This window comes from Halyomorpha halys, unplaced genomic scaffold (genome assembly GCF_000696795.3).
Source record: "Halyomorpha halys isolate HHAL.00 unplaced genomic scaffold, Hhal_1.1 Scaffold106.1, whole genome shotgun sequence".
NCBI classification, from domain to species: Eukaryota; Metazoa; Arthropoda; class Insecta; order Hemiptera; family Pentatomidae; genus Halyomorpha; species Halyomorpha halys.
Window position 1 is genome coordinate 1,474,293 of NW_027111449.1, and position 12,255 is coordinate 1,486,547.

A 12,255-nucleotide genomic window follows, 5' to 3' on the forward strand; every position below is an offset into this window, starting at 1 on the left:
ATATAAAAGCATTAATCACATTTATTTAATCACTCATGGGAGTCTTGGGCCGACGAAAGAAAAAAAATCTCATTTACACTAATACATGGAATTAGCTTAGCAAAAGTATCGAACATAAATAGAGTGCACTGCAAAAAAAAAAATAATAATAATCAGTACAATAGAGTGTTCAAAATAATATGGGATAGACCATTTTTCTTCATAACCAAATATAATGTGAAAATATGGAAACCAAAAAGTATCAGTACACCCCTGTTACCTTAAAAAGAAATAGTTAAATACCTCTTTAGTAAAAGTCAGAATTCTATATAGACTAATACACATCTAATGCTAACTGAAGAGTGGTTTATATTTCCATCAGAATACCTTCTTTCAGAATTTTTTTTTCCAATTTCTTGTTCAAACCCAATCACAGCTGAATCCCCTTCAATATACAGAAATTTATCTAAGAGCTTTATCAGTCATCGATTTAGGTCCCACAACCGCCAACCGTAAAAGCCAAGATTTCTGATTCAACTCCTTCATTTTGCAAATTTTGAATATTTTCAATAAGGTTCTAGAATATCAAATTCTGCTTTGCTTTATTGGTCTCAGTGTTGTGTTCTCAATTTTTCGAAAACATTCTGTAAACTTTAGGAAATTTATTATTGTGTTATAATAAATATAATTATATATGTTAATTATAAGGACATCAAAATATTATTATTTTTTGGTTGTACATACATAATTAATAAAGTAAAAATAATTTACACTTCAATCTGAGGAGATGCATCGAGGCTGAGATATTGTATTATAATAATGGGTATTGTATATTATAATAATTTTTCTGTGACCATTCCTCTATAATCGTACATTTGTCAGTGTAAGGGGACAAACACGATTTCTACCAATTGGGACAATGTGTTATTCCTGTTATATTCCTTTGAATTAGTAGCGCTAAGGATTTAATAATTGTTCACTTTTATTTGAGTCTGAAATTCGCTATACATATTTTTATTTTATCACTTTTTTTTTGTTAACTGCTATAAATGTTTAAACGTTTCACGCTCATAAGAATAAACGAATAGAACAATTTGTTTAGGAAAAACATGTACCTAAATACAAAAACACATACTTTCAAGGTAAGGAGGGCTCTAGTGCAGTCTGTTCTTTCCAAGATAAAATTATTTTTTTTACTGAAATTAATTTATAAAACACTTTTACAAACTTGTTATTCATTGATCTTTTCTAATTTTAATAAGAGCATAATTCACACATTTTTTTCAGAAATGTATATATATACACACTCAGTCCCTCTGCCGAAGTTAGCAGTTTCAAAGTATATTTGTTTTTCTAAATTTTAACTATTTATACATAATGTATTAAGGAATTTTAACAACGTATCTGTTAACTAACTCAATTTAATTATAACACGAACTGTATATTAATTATATAATAGTAAGAATCTAATCATTTTTTGTTTCTTATTAAGAACATAAATAACATTTTGTATAACAAATGTGCCAGTTTAATGGCTGAAGGAGCCTATCCAATCAAAAACGTCCTCTCATCTTCCTTATTATTTCTCTTAAAAATTAGTAATCAATTGTTTATATTTGATATATTATTGATGAAATATAATTTTTACATCAGCCAACATTTTTAAATTTTCTGTTGAATAATTAGAATTGTTGATAAGTTATCGCTCGCTCGGCGTAATTGGACGAAAATAGTTTGGCCAATGAGGATGTGAGGTCAGGCATGAAGAATGCCTAAGCTGCGAACCAATTTAGCTCCCGAAAATTGTTTTGTCTTCGTCCTGGAGCCACCAGTGTTTTGCTAAAATTCGTTAACTTTCACAGAAATTAATTTGGATTTTCCAACTCAAAACGTAAATAATTAATTGAGTGCATATTTTGAAGAGAACAAGAGAAAAGGGTATTTTTATTGTATATTTAGTTGTTTAGCATTCCAAGTATTTACATATTTTATTTCATCAACCTATTTTCCATATTTCTTTGGCCATAAAGAAAGGTAGATTTTTTTCAAACCCTAATTTTAGAATTATTCGCAAGATATTTTAGGTTTATATCATAAGGTTGTCTAATATCACTTTTTATCTTTTTAAACCTATATTAAATTGCTATCTGCAAATGTGGCTTGCCAATAAAATGTACTTTTATTAACAAATTAATTTTTAATATATTAAATTCTGCATATAATGTTATATTATATTATATCTTCAAAAATATTAAATTTAAATCTTATAATAAATAAATTAATTTTTTTTTAAACAAAGCGGTTGACGGATGTAGTCGACGGCTGTTATCTTTGTCGTGGATCTGTAACTGTTCGTATTCCGGTCCTAACACCGGAGTATCCACGCTTATATTCTTAAAAGCAATTTAAAGTAGTGAAAATAAAATTATTCTCTTATCTAGTTAATAAATGATTCCCGATATCGTCTTAAGAGGATTTAAAATTTCAACAGACGAATTTATTTTTCCTACCTAATTAAATTTTTTTCTCAATCCTACCCTTTTTTGTCTGGTAAAATGTCTTATTATTGGGACAGGTTACTTTTAACTTGAAAAATCCATCAACAGACTGTTTTAACTGTTATTTTGGGTATTTTCTTCGATTTTTGCGCTGTTTGGAAGGGCGTAAAGGATACATTTTACATCTGGTTCATAACTCCTAAAACACACCAGGTTCTCACATTTTCCGAATTTTGTGTCTTTAAATAATGAGGTACTTGGTGGAGTACTATTCTATCTAATATGAATAAAAATCATCTCGTTGCCAACAAAGCCCACCGCTCTACTTACCATAAAAAATTGAGGTTACTTTCAATTACAATAAAGCTCGGATGGATACAAACAGGCTTCGTATAGATGGTTAACAATGAGCTTGTTAGCAATGCGACAGGGGTGTATACCAGTCGCTAAGTGCTAACTAGGGTGAGCCTTCAAAGGGTTGTGCTAACCTGTCGGCCAGCTCTGTACACTGGTCTTTCTCTTATTGTAAAATAGTCATTTAAATAGAGTTGTAGTTTAATCGATTTAAAATGGTAACCTTGTTTAATAAAAAAGTGATGTATAATTAAGTGAATAATTTTGAGTGGCAGAGTTGCTCAGTATTTCTACTTCATTTTTTTTAATGGTAGGTGAAAGTGATCTATTTGTTCATTAACGAATAAAAAAAAAGGCATTGGAATCCGAAATTTATATAAACAAATAACATGTGTGTATGCAGATAGAATAGAATCGAATAAAGCTCCCTTTAGAAACCATTATTTTAGATGGGGATCCTTTCTGCAGATGTAGGATGCCAGTAAGAAGATTCAAAAGTCATATCTTTGTGCTTTGATAAGGGTGGTATACATTTTAACCACTTTAAAAGCATATTTGCAAATATTTACATCCTTGATTTTTCATTATTCTGTTTTCTACTTTCATTAATCATTATTTTTATACTGTTATTATGTTTTCGTATTACTTCTTATATTATACGTTATTTTCTTATATTCTTTTCATATGATTTTTAATTCTATTACATGTTTTTTTATCTTGTAACTTAGCCCTGATAAAGGCTTACAATTCATGTCGAAATGTTGGCACTCAATAAATATATTTTTTCTTACTAGTATCCTTTTCACAATAATCGCATCCTCCGAACATCTTATATTAATCTAGTCATCTTTGTTCGAGTTGCCGTCTTAATAGGTTTATATAACATCAGAGGAATGTAGATGCACATGCTGTTTGCTATGCAGTTACTGGTTTGACATGCAGTTAGTGACAACTAGAGGCTAGAAGAGCGCTAGGGCTATGGGAACAAGAGGAGTGAGGAGCAGTATCGTGTGAACTGGTTGTGGGACCGAGTCCTGGCAGCAGCTCTCACAGCTAACCACCTGCCTCTACAGGTATATCTCCATTGTGCCTTCTAGTTCTTGCTCTTTGCACTCTTTAGTATCTTTATATCGTGTCTTCTTACAAGAGGAACTGTCTCCAAGTGATATCTAGGTCGCCAGCTCCCAACCGGAGGTAGAGGCGGTACGATACATTCCATTTCCGCTCCTATTGAACCATCTAAGAACGTGGATTAAGAAGTATTTGGAAATGTCTAGTTTTGTGGAAGCGGTTGTACGTCGTAATGAACCACTGGAGTATGTATATTTTAATCAATATTCCACTGCAAGAGTATTTATTTTGTATTTTAATAATATTTTGGTTATGCTTTAGTTTTGAATTGCTATGCCAATTATCTTCCGTAAGTGATACCCACACAACTCAAAAACGAGGATATCAGTTTACTTATATAGTTTTAGCCATAATTTATACACTGACATTTTTTTTTTTAAGTTTTTGACCACCAGCTTTTTTGTATAAAAACTGAGCCTTGTTAAAGTGTCTTACCCTTTCCCATTTCCAATATAATCTATATTTTTTTTGGTTTTATCTTTATTTCTGTTTTTTATATAAATTTAGCTATAACATATTAATTTTTTTCTCCATTCTGCTAATAAAGCCTTCCCAGTTATTTAAGTCAAATTATGAATACATAAACAAACAAAAAGTTAGCAAACTTTCTTCCTGGATTACATTCCTTAAATAATATATGGTAAAAACCTTTTGGTGTGGAAACTATTGAAAGTGAATTGAGATTTAAAAGGTTAAGGACTTCATGTGAATAAAAAAAAAAAAAAAACAAGTTGGGGCTGCTTAATGCACAGTTATAATGAAGCTCAGTCCGTGTTTACCAACTTTAGTTTTGACAAAAATGAACTATCGTTTGTTAATTGTAAATAAAATATCGTTGAGTTAGAGTTAAAAGTGATTAAGTGGTATTTTTGTAAGGATGAGGTTTTTGTTATTTAACTGTTGTGATAATTCTCAATGATTATTAGTTAATTGATCTAATTTTACATTGTTTTCAATAAAAAACGGAAACGTGATATTTGTAAATATATCTTTTGAACATCCAATCCGGCTATATGTTGTATGTTACTTACATTAAAAAAAAAAAAATAATAATAATATGCTGAAACAGATTTGACTTATTTAACTAAAGATTAACAGAAATAAGTAAACGTTTAAAGGAAAACTAAAGTAATCTAATTGTAAGCCTGTTAAGTTAAAAAAGGATTACGTCCATTTTCCCTTTAACTCTGTTTTCTGTTGAAAATGGATTTTACTCTAGCATTTATCTTTATGAAATATCATTTATTTAAATATGGTAAAAGTATAAGTATAGTTCATTTAAGTATAGCTGAAATGTTATAACTATAGAAGGCAAAATAAAACATTCCCAATTTTTTTAGAAATAAATAAAACTTGTGTTTTTTAAAAATCTTTTAGGTTCTGTTTCGAAATTTTGACAGAATATATTATGTTATGTGTTTTGGTTGTTTTTCTCGCTAAAACTAAACTGAACTGAACCTGAATATTCATAAAGTAGTTCTTAATAAAATTTTAACCAGAGGGACGGTCCCTTCACGTACCATTAATTCCATGGCGTAGCCTAGGCTATAGCTAGACTATACCACCTTAGCTGGACTCATATCAACAACATACGATGCCTCAAGGCAATCAAAGGGAGAAGACTCAGTGAAAGTACATATAATAAATGTATGAGGTTCTGTTTTGATGAAGGGTAAGACAAAAATAAGAAAGTAAGGTTTCAAAAAAAAAATTTTTTTAAGGAACAAATTTAAAAATCTAAAAGTTTGTCTAAACTAAACAGAATTGTCTATTTATGCCGACATGACTTAGAAACCTTTTTTAGGTTAGTTTAGAAAATTGTACTTTTGGAAACTGAAATTGAGTGTTTTTAATAGTAAATCTATTTTAAATAAACTAGATTTAAGTGAACTTTCAATCTGTAACAGCTTTATTATACTCAAACAACTCTATGAGAATACCTTAAATAAATTAAAATGAAATATTTCCCTCGAACCGACAGTTTTTGCTTAAAAAATAAATTATATACAAAAGTTTTCTTGATGAATACCGCTGAAAAAAAGATGTTACCCAATTTCAATACCTTTTTATTATAAGTGGGGTGACTTTGCTAATTATTTCGCTCATGCCAACTAAATATTGAAGTTCTCCCAACTTGATGTCTGTAAAAACAAGTAAAAAAAAAAAAAAAAAAAGTGACATGAGAGACATGAGGGAGAAGAGTTCCCAGTGGCAACTGGTCCTGGCTTCAAGTTCTGACCCGAACGTGTCTCATCCAGTTCCTTTTCATTCTCCGTATTGGTATGTGCTTGTGTGTAAAATATTATTTTAGTTTACCTGTGTGTAAATTTTAGTACTAGTTGTAAAAACCTTTTAGATGGCCCTATAAAATGGTTTGTTTTGGTTAATCTAAATATATTTAGATTCGCCATGATGTTCCTTGGTATTACGGAATAAAAAAAATCATTAACTATTTATCCGTATATTTCTTTCGATTTACTTAACTTATATTTATATATTACTACTTTTCCCGGCGTACCCTTGAACATATATTCCGTGGAACTACATGTTAAACAGTTATATCATAATTATATCAATTTATATCAAGTAATAGTGTATTTGAAGGGAATTTAAACTTTCCGGTATTTTAATATTTTATTGTCGATGATTTAGTTTTCATATAATTTTAAACATTTCTTATAAACTGCTTTTCTTTGATCTTTTATACAGTCATTTTCGTAAATGTTTCATTTGGAAATTTTTTTTTTATAAGCTGTAGTAAATTTTGTTTACGTAAAACGACATTATAGTGTTGTTAATGTATACAAATAAAATTGCTGACGTCTTGAAATACAGAATTGTTTATTTTCTAGAAGGCAGCGCCGGCTTGATCCGAAGCGACCAATTACGTAATGCGGGCCAATGAATATTTAAAATGTTTCTTACGTCCATCAGCTACTTCTGAGGCGTAATCTCGAAGGCAATAATTATTCAAACCATTAAGTGTAATGCATTGTTTACTAAATCGTAAACATATCTAGAGCTCAGTAATTCTTTTTTTTCTTATAGAATTTCTGTTGGTGGCTACTTTTAATAAATTACAAAAATTGATTTTAGCAAAACCAATTGACATTTTGCAATTAGTCTATTCTTTATGTTTCAGTTAAAAGTATATCATATATGTTCAATTCATTATCAATTTTTTGTTGTACAAGTTTATTTATTTATATCGAAACTGAGTATGCAGCCTGATTAAGAAATTAAATAAATATAAGACAGTTAAATGTCGCTTGTTGACTATATACAATTCATGGATACGATGTTTCGGATGGTGGTTAAAAACAACTTGGGCTACGAAGTTTCGACCTACATTTTAGGTCTTCATCAGGAATAAATAATTAACACGTAAAATAACTATAGGAATATGAGATAACTTATAGAGATACAAATAAAAATAGAGTAAATTAAAAGACTATATCTTCGGTCTATCACCAAAGAGGCCTATAAAAAAATGTTTATTAGTCAAATGATCATTTTATATATTTAATTAGTGACGTAATATATAAACTAGGTGTTTTTGGTGTTACGAAGAGGATAGAAAAACATGATCAAAAACGAATTATATAAAAAAAACTCAGAAAAATTAATAAAAGATTATAAAGTAATAAAAACATAACAAATAAGTAAAACAATAAAGAAAAACAGTTTATAACTATTATAACGCTTGAGATTATAGAATAGAAAGATGTTTCTATTTTATGTGTGATTTTTAAAAAGCAGAATTTAATTTATTATTTATTTAATTTATCTTTCTAATTAAAGCCTATCAAATTAGTATATTTATAGAAAGTTATAATTTGTTGAATACTACTCATAATGTGCTTAACCAACTAATTAAACTATTATAGAAAAAGTCAATTTTATGATACCCATTTAAAGTGTTCCTGTAATAGTTGGATAAAAAAAAGTGTAATAATTGCCATTATTTTTTTCTTTCACAATTCTTTCTTTTATTATTATCTTAAAGGATTTTTTAGACAAACTTCAAATTTCTCAGAATATTGCTACTTAATCTAGAATTTAAAAATTGTACGATGTTTGATTTTAACAGGGTCCGTCAATCCGGCGTGTAACTGATAATTTTGTCAAGATTTTTATAGCGATATCACATTTTATTTTCTAAATTGTGAACTTTTTTGTTGTTTTGGTATGTTTGCCTCCCCCTCACAATATATTTAGTGTCGGTACTGGCGAATTGACAGTATCCTTCGCCTGGTAGCCATTTATTTTATTTTGCGACGACGGGTTATATCGCCTGCGTGAGCATCACGTGATGGTGATGTGTTTTATTGCTCGTGGTTGTCGGTTTTTTGAGCGGAATTTGAGCAATTGGGAGCGGAAGGAAGCAGAGAGCTCTCCCATTGATCCGAACCAGCGGAGGCGATAAGCCCTTATCATGGCGCCACTCCCAGTATCCGCGCCCTGTCTCTGTCAATACTTTTAGTGTGTCTAGGAATATTTAAGGGCATTTTAAGATACACTTCAAATTAAAGTGGAACCTCCGTTTAATGATTTTCGAGTGGTAAAGGGAAATAATCGATATTTGAACAGACTCGTATAAGTATGAATGGCTAAAAAATTGATATATTCAAATTCAGACACTCATTTAACGAATTGTATGGCATTAAACCTTATTAAAACGATGTGTGTTACAAGAAATCATAAATTCATCACAATTTAAAGTAAAACGCCGTCCTATTTCGCAAAATTAGAAAAGCAATGGAACGTTTTGAGATAGTGTAATCTGTATTCCGGTATTCGAATTACTGAAAAGTTCATACTACATAAGGTATTAATAAAAATGGTGAAAAAGTTTTTAATAATATGAATGTACATAACTATTTTTATTTATTTAATCTTTTTTTACCTATCTTATTTGAAATTTCTAAAAAAAAATTTTAAAAGAAATTGTTTTCTATTTCATCCCCAGTACTTTGTGATAATTTAATTAAATAAAGCTATGCGATTGTTCATATATAAGTGAAAACAAGTAGAAATAAAAAAAAAACATTTTTTTATAGATTTATATAAAACGAAAAAAAAACCACAAATGGGTTCACCAAGAAAAATTGTATTATGCTTATATCTGCTAATAATTAAATTAGTTTTATAGAATCTATTTGTGCAACAGATATTATGTATTTCTAATCCGTAACGTCCGTAGTAATTAGATTGCCCGTTATCAAAACTATACACTCCTTTTCGATTTTCAGGGTGATTAGAATAAGTTTTCTATTGATCGGGAAGTTAAAAAAGTCCTTTACACGTCTGCACTTTTATTTGAAAACTAAAATGTAATTGCCTGCCTATTTTTCTTAAAAAAATTTAATTTTATTTATTTATTTTTTTTTTTTTTATGCCAGTTCGTATTACTGGAGTGTTCAGAGTAGCAGAGTTCGGGTTACCGAGATTATACTTAATTTGCATATCGTTACTGTTGCCATCACTGCTAGAAGACACCGTGCAACAGCGGTTTCCCAAACCTTTTTCGTCGCGCCGCCCTTGTTGGGCTAAAAACATTTCGCTCCATTCTTGTTGGTATAAATAGTGCCCTGAAACTGTTTTCAGGCTAAAAAAGATTTTTCGTCACAATTGTCCTTTAAGAGTTGTCCTTAAAGAGAAAAAGCAGTGAAAACTAAATGGAACGTTTTTAAAACAAAAAATATCTGGATATAGTGAAATATTTTTAATTGTTAACCATTAATAATAAATTAAAAATTAAAATCTTTAACGCTACAACCCATGAATGATCAGGGGTGCTATTCATTGTAAGGAAGCACTGTTACTAGACCAACGGTTGTGCAAGGAGGTGATTTGGTCAGAATCACGCATTAATAATAAATACCTACGTAAAAATAATAAATTAATTAAAAAGTACCACAACCCATGATGGGTCTTGAGTTCAGTATTAATAATACATTGAACATTTCTAAATTATGTATTCCTTATGTTATGTTAATTATGTATTATGTATTCCTAAGCCTAAATGGCCCACGAGCGGTGAACTGTATGTTTCAATGGTTTATATAACAGTCTGGCTTTATCTAGCTCATGAAGATAACTTGACCAGACAGATCCCTTATAGACAATCTAATCTGACTTGGAAGAAACCCTTCATTTAAGATAACGTACACTGCCGATTTACCCTTCAGTTCAACTCCGTTTGAACATTTATGTAAAATTAAAATAATAGCTTAAATGAACTTTAATCATGACACCACCTCATGAGGTAATGTTGCTCGATCTCTGTGACATATCTTTTCCATGAACTCCACTATCTGGGAAAACTGATATTTCTCCTTTAAAAAAAAAAAAACTTTTAGAACTGGTGAGTAACATACTTATGAGTATGAAGGGTCCTGGATTCAATACTAGGTAAGAAGTACTGTTTCTAGACCAACGGACTTGGGAGGAAGTCAAGATCACTCAACCGACAGTTTTTTTTTTTCCTAATTACGGGTAGAATTTTTCCTAATTACTGTACCTCAAGCATTAGCTGTTCTTCGGATTAACCTCCCCAAAAAGAAAAAAAAATACAGAAGAGGATGTGGATATATGGTTCTAAGAAGGCACATCAAACGGAAGGTATACTTGTTCTGTTTCTCGCCTAGCCTTTTGCGCATTTTATAGCCAATAGTGAGTGCTACACGAAACTTCGAAGACAATGAAGCAATTTATCTCTTAGCACTAAATTAAACATCTGCGATTTTTCACCCCCTTAGCTTCAGATATTGGTTCCGAAAATGAGGTTTAAGGCATCTTAAGTCAAATAACAGCATTATACACCGAAGAGCCTGGCGATTTAATAATTTTTTAGTTATTATTGCTTTGGATTGGATTGTCTTATCTTTTTTTTGTGGGGAAGGAGGAAAGGGTGTTTGGGTTTCGGGTTCAAACGCCAGGCAAAATTCGAGGAAATATTTGCTTATTTGATCGCCCCCCATGTACCTGATAGCTTTTGCTATTACTTTTTTTGTAATGAGGATTCATATATACGTTTAATATAATCCATTCGTAATGCCTTCATCCTCTTTTTATTAATTTAGTTTTAAAACTTGATTCTAGTTCCATAAAGGGAGATAAGAATGGCTGTCATGCCGGAGCGATAAACACCTCAACTCCCCGCCATCGCATGTAACCTGATAAGGCTCCTAAGGAGATAACAGGTCTCCTGCAACTTCTCTCTCATCTATACAGGTCTTCATCCCGTCCTCTCGCTGTAGGTCCAAGGTAACACAATATTACAGGTATCTCACCACTTACAAGGGTATAGTCGGTTGCCTTCGGTACCTATTAGATTAACTGAGCAGCTGTTTGAATTTAGAAGTAGAAAAACTGTCCTGAAATCAAGCTTGGGAAGTTTAACATACTGGTCATTCACCTAAGAACCTCGACTAACAAGATAAGGCCAACAGATTTGATAAAGCGTAATTCTTTCATTCATGAACGATAGATTTGTACTCTACTTTAGAATATGTTGGTAACATTGCAATAATCAGAGATAAATAATACTTTTCTACGTTGTTCAAGCTTTTATAGCTGAAATAGTCTCCCCACTTATATTGACTGAATTTGCTTTACAAACTTTGGACCGTCTTAAACAAATAAGAATATACATCGTCCATGTTCTGTAAAAAAGGGGAACCCAACAATTTTCATAAAAGCATGCCTTGGATGAAAAACCTATACAAATATAATTTATAGATTTGAGAAGTAGTAGGAATAGCATGGGCGTTGATGACCTCAGGGTTTTACGCCCTTAAGCCCCAGACAACAACAACAACAAGTAGGAATAGCTATTTCAGTAAAAAGGTGAAAATTGGTATAATTCCTTCTTGATACCGATGATACGTAGAACTAAAAGGTTTTACGTTATATCAACCTTCCATCCTCCAACTTGCAATTGATTTTAATTCTCTTTACATAGAAGAACGGAAATCTAATTCAAATAGTACTTGAAATTTTCATTATTAGAAACATAAAAAATGTTTTTAGAAACATATTGGAAAATATATAGTTAATCATATGTAATAGATTGTAGGAAGATAATCCTATTAATAAGTATTCATTAATAAATTAAATTTACTCAATAGTTCTTTTACCATTTTGCACCTTTCTTCATTAAGATGCATTACCTTCCTACGATTAAATATAAACTGTAATCTCGATAAAAAATAGCAGACCTATTAAAATTTGATTCACTTATTATTTTCAATGGAATATTTTTTATTAAATAGCTACAACGCTATTAAGC

At 30.5% G+C, this 12,255-nt stretch overlaps 1 long non-coding RNA gene across 1 annotated transcript in view; it reads left to right on the forward strand.

Moving 5' to 3' along the window:
• LOC136796261 (uncharacterized) overlaps positions 1-12,255 on the forward strand; it is an 84,119-nt gene that overhangs the window by 61,168 nt on the left and 10,696 nt on the right. The window lies entirely within an intron of this gene.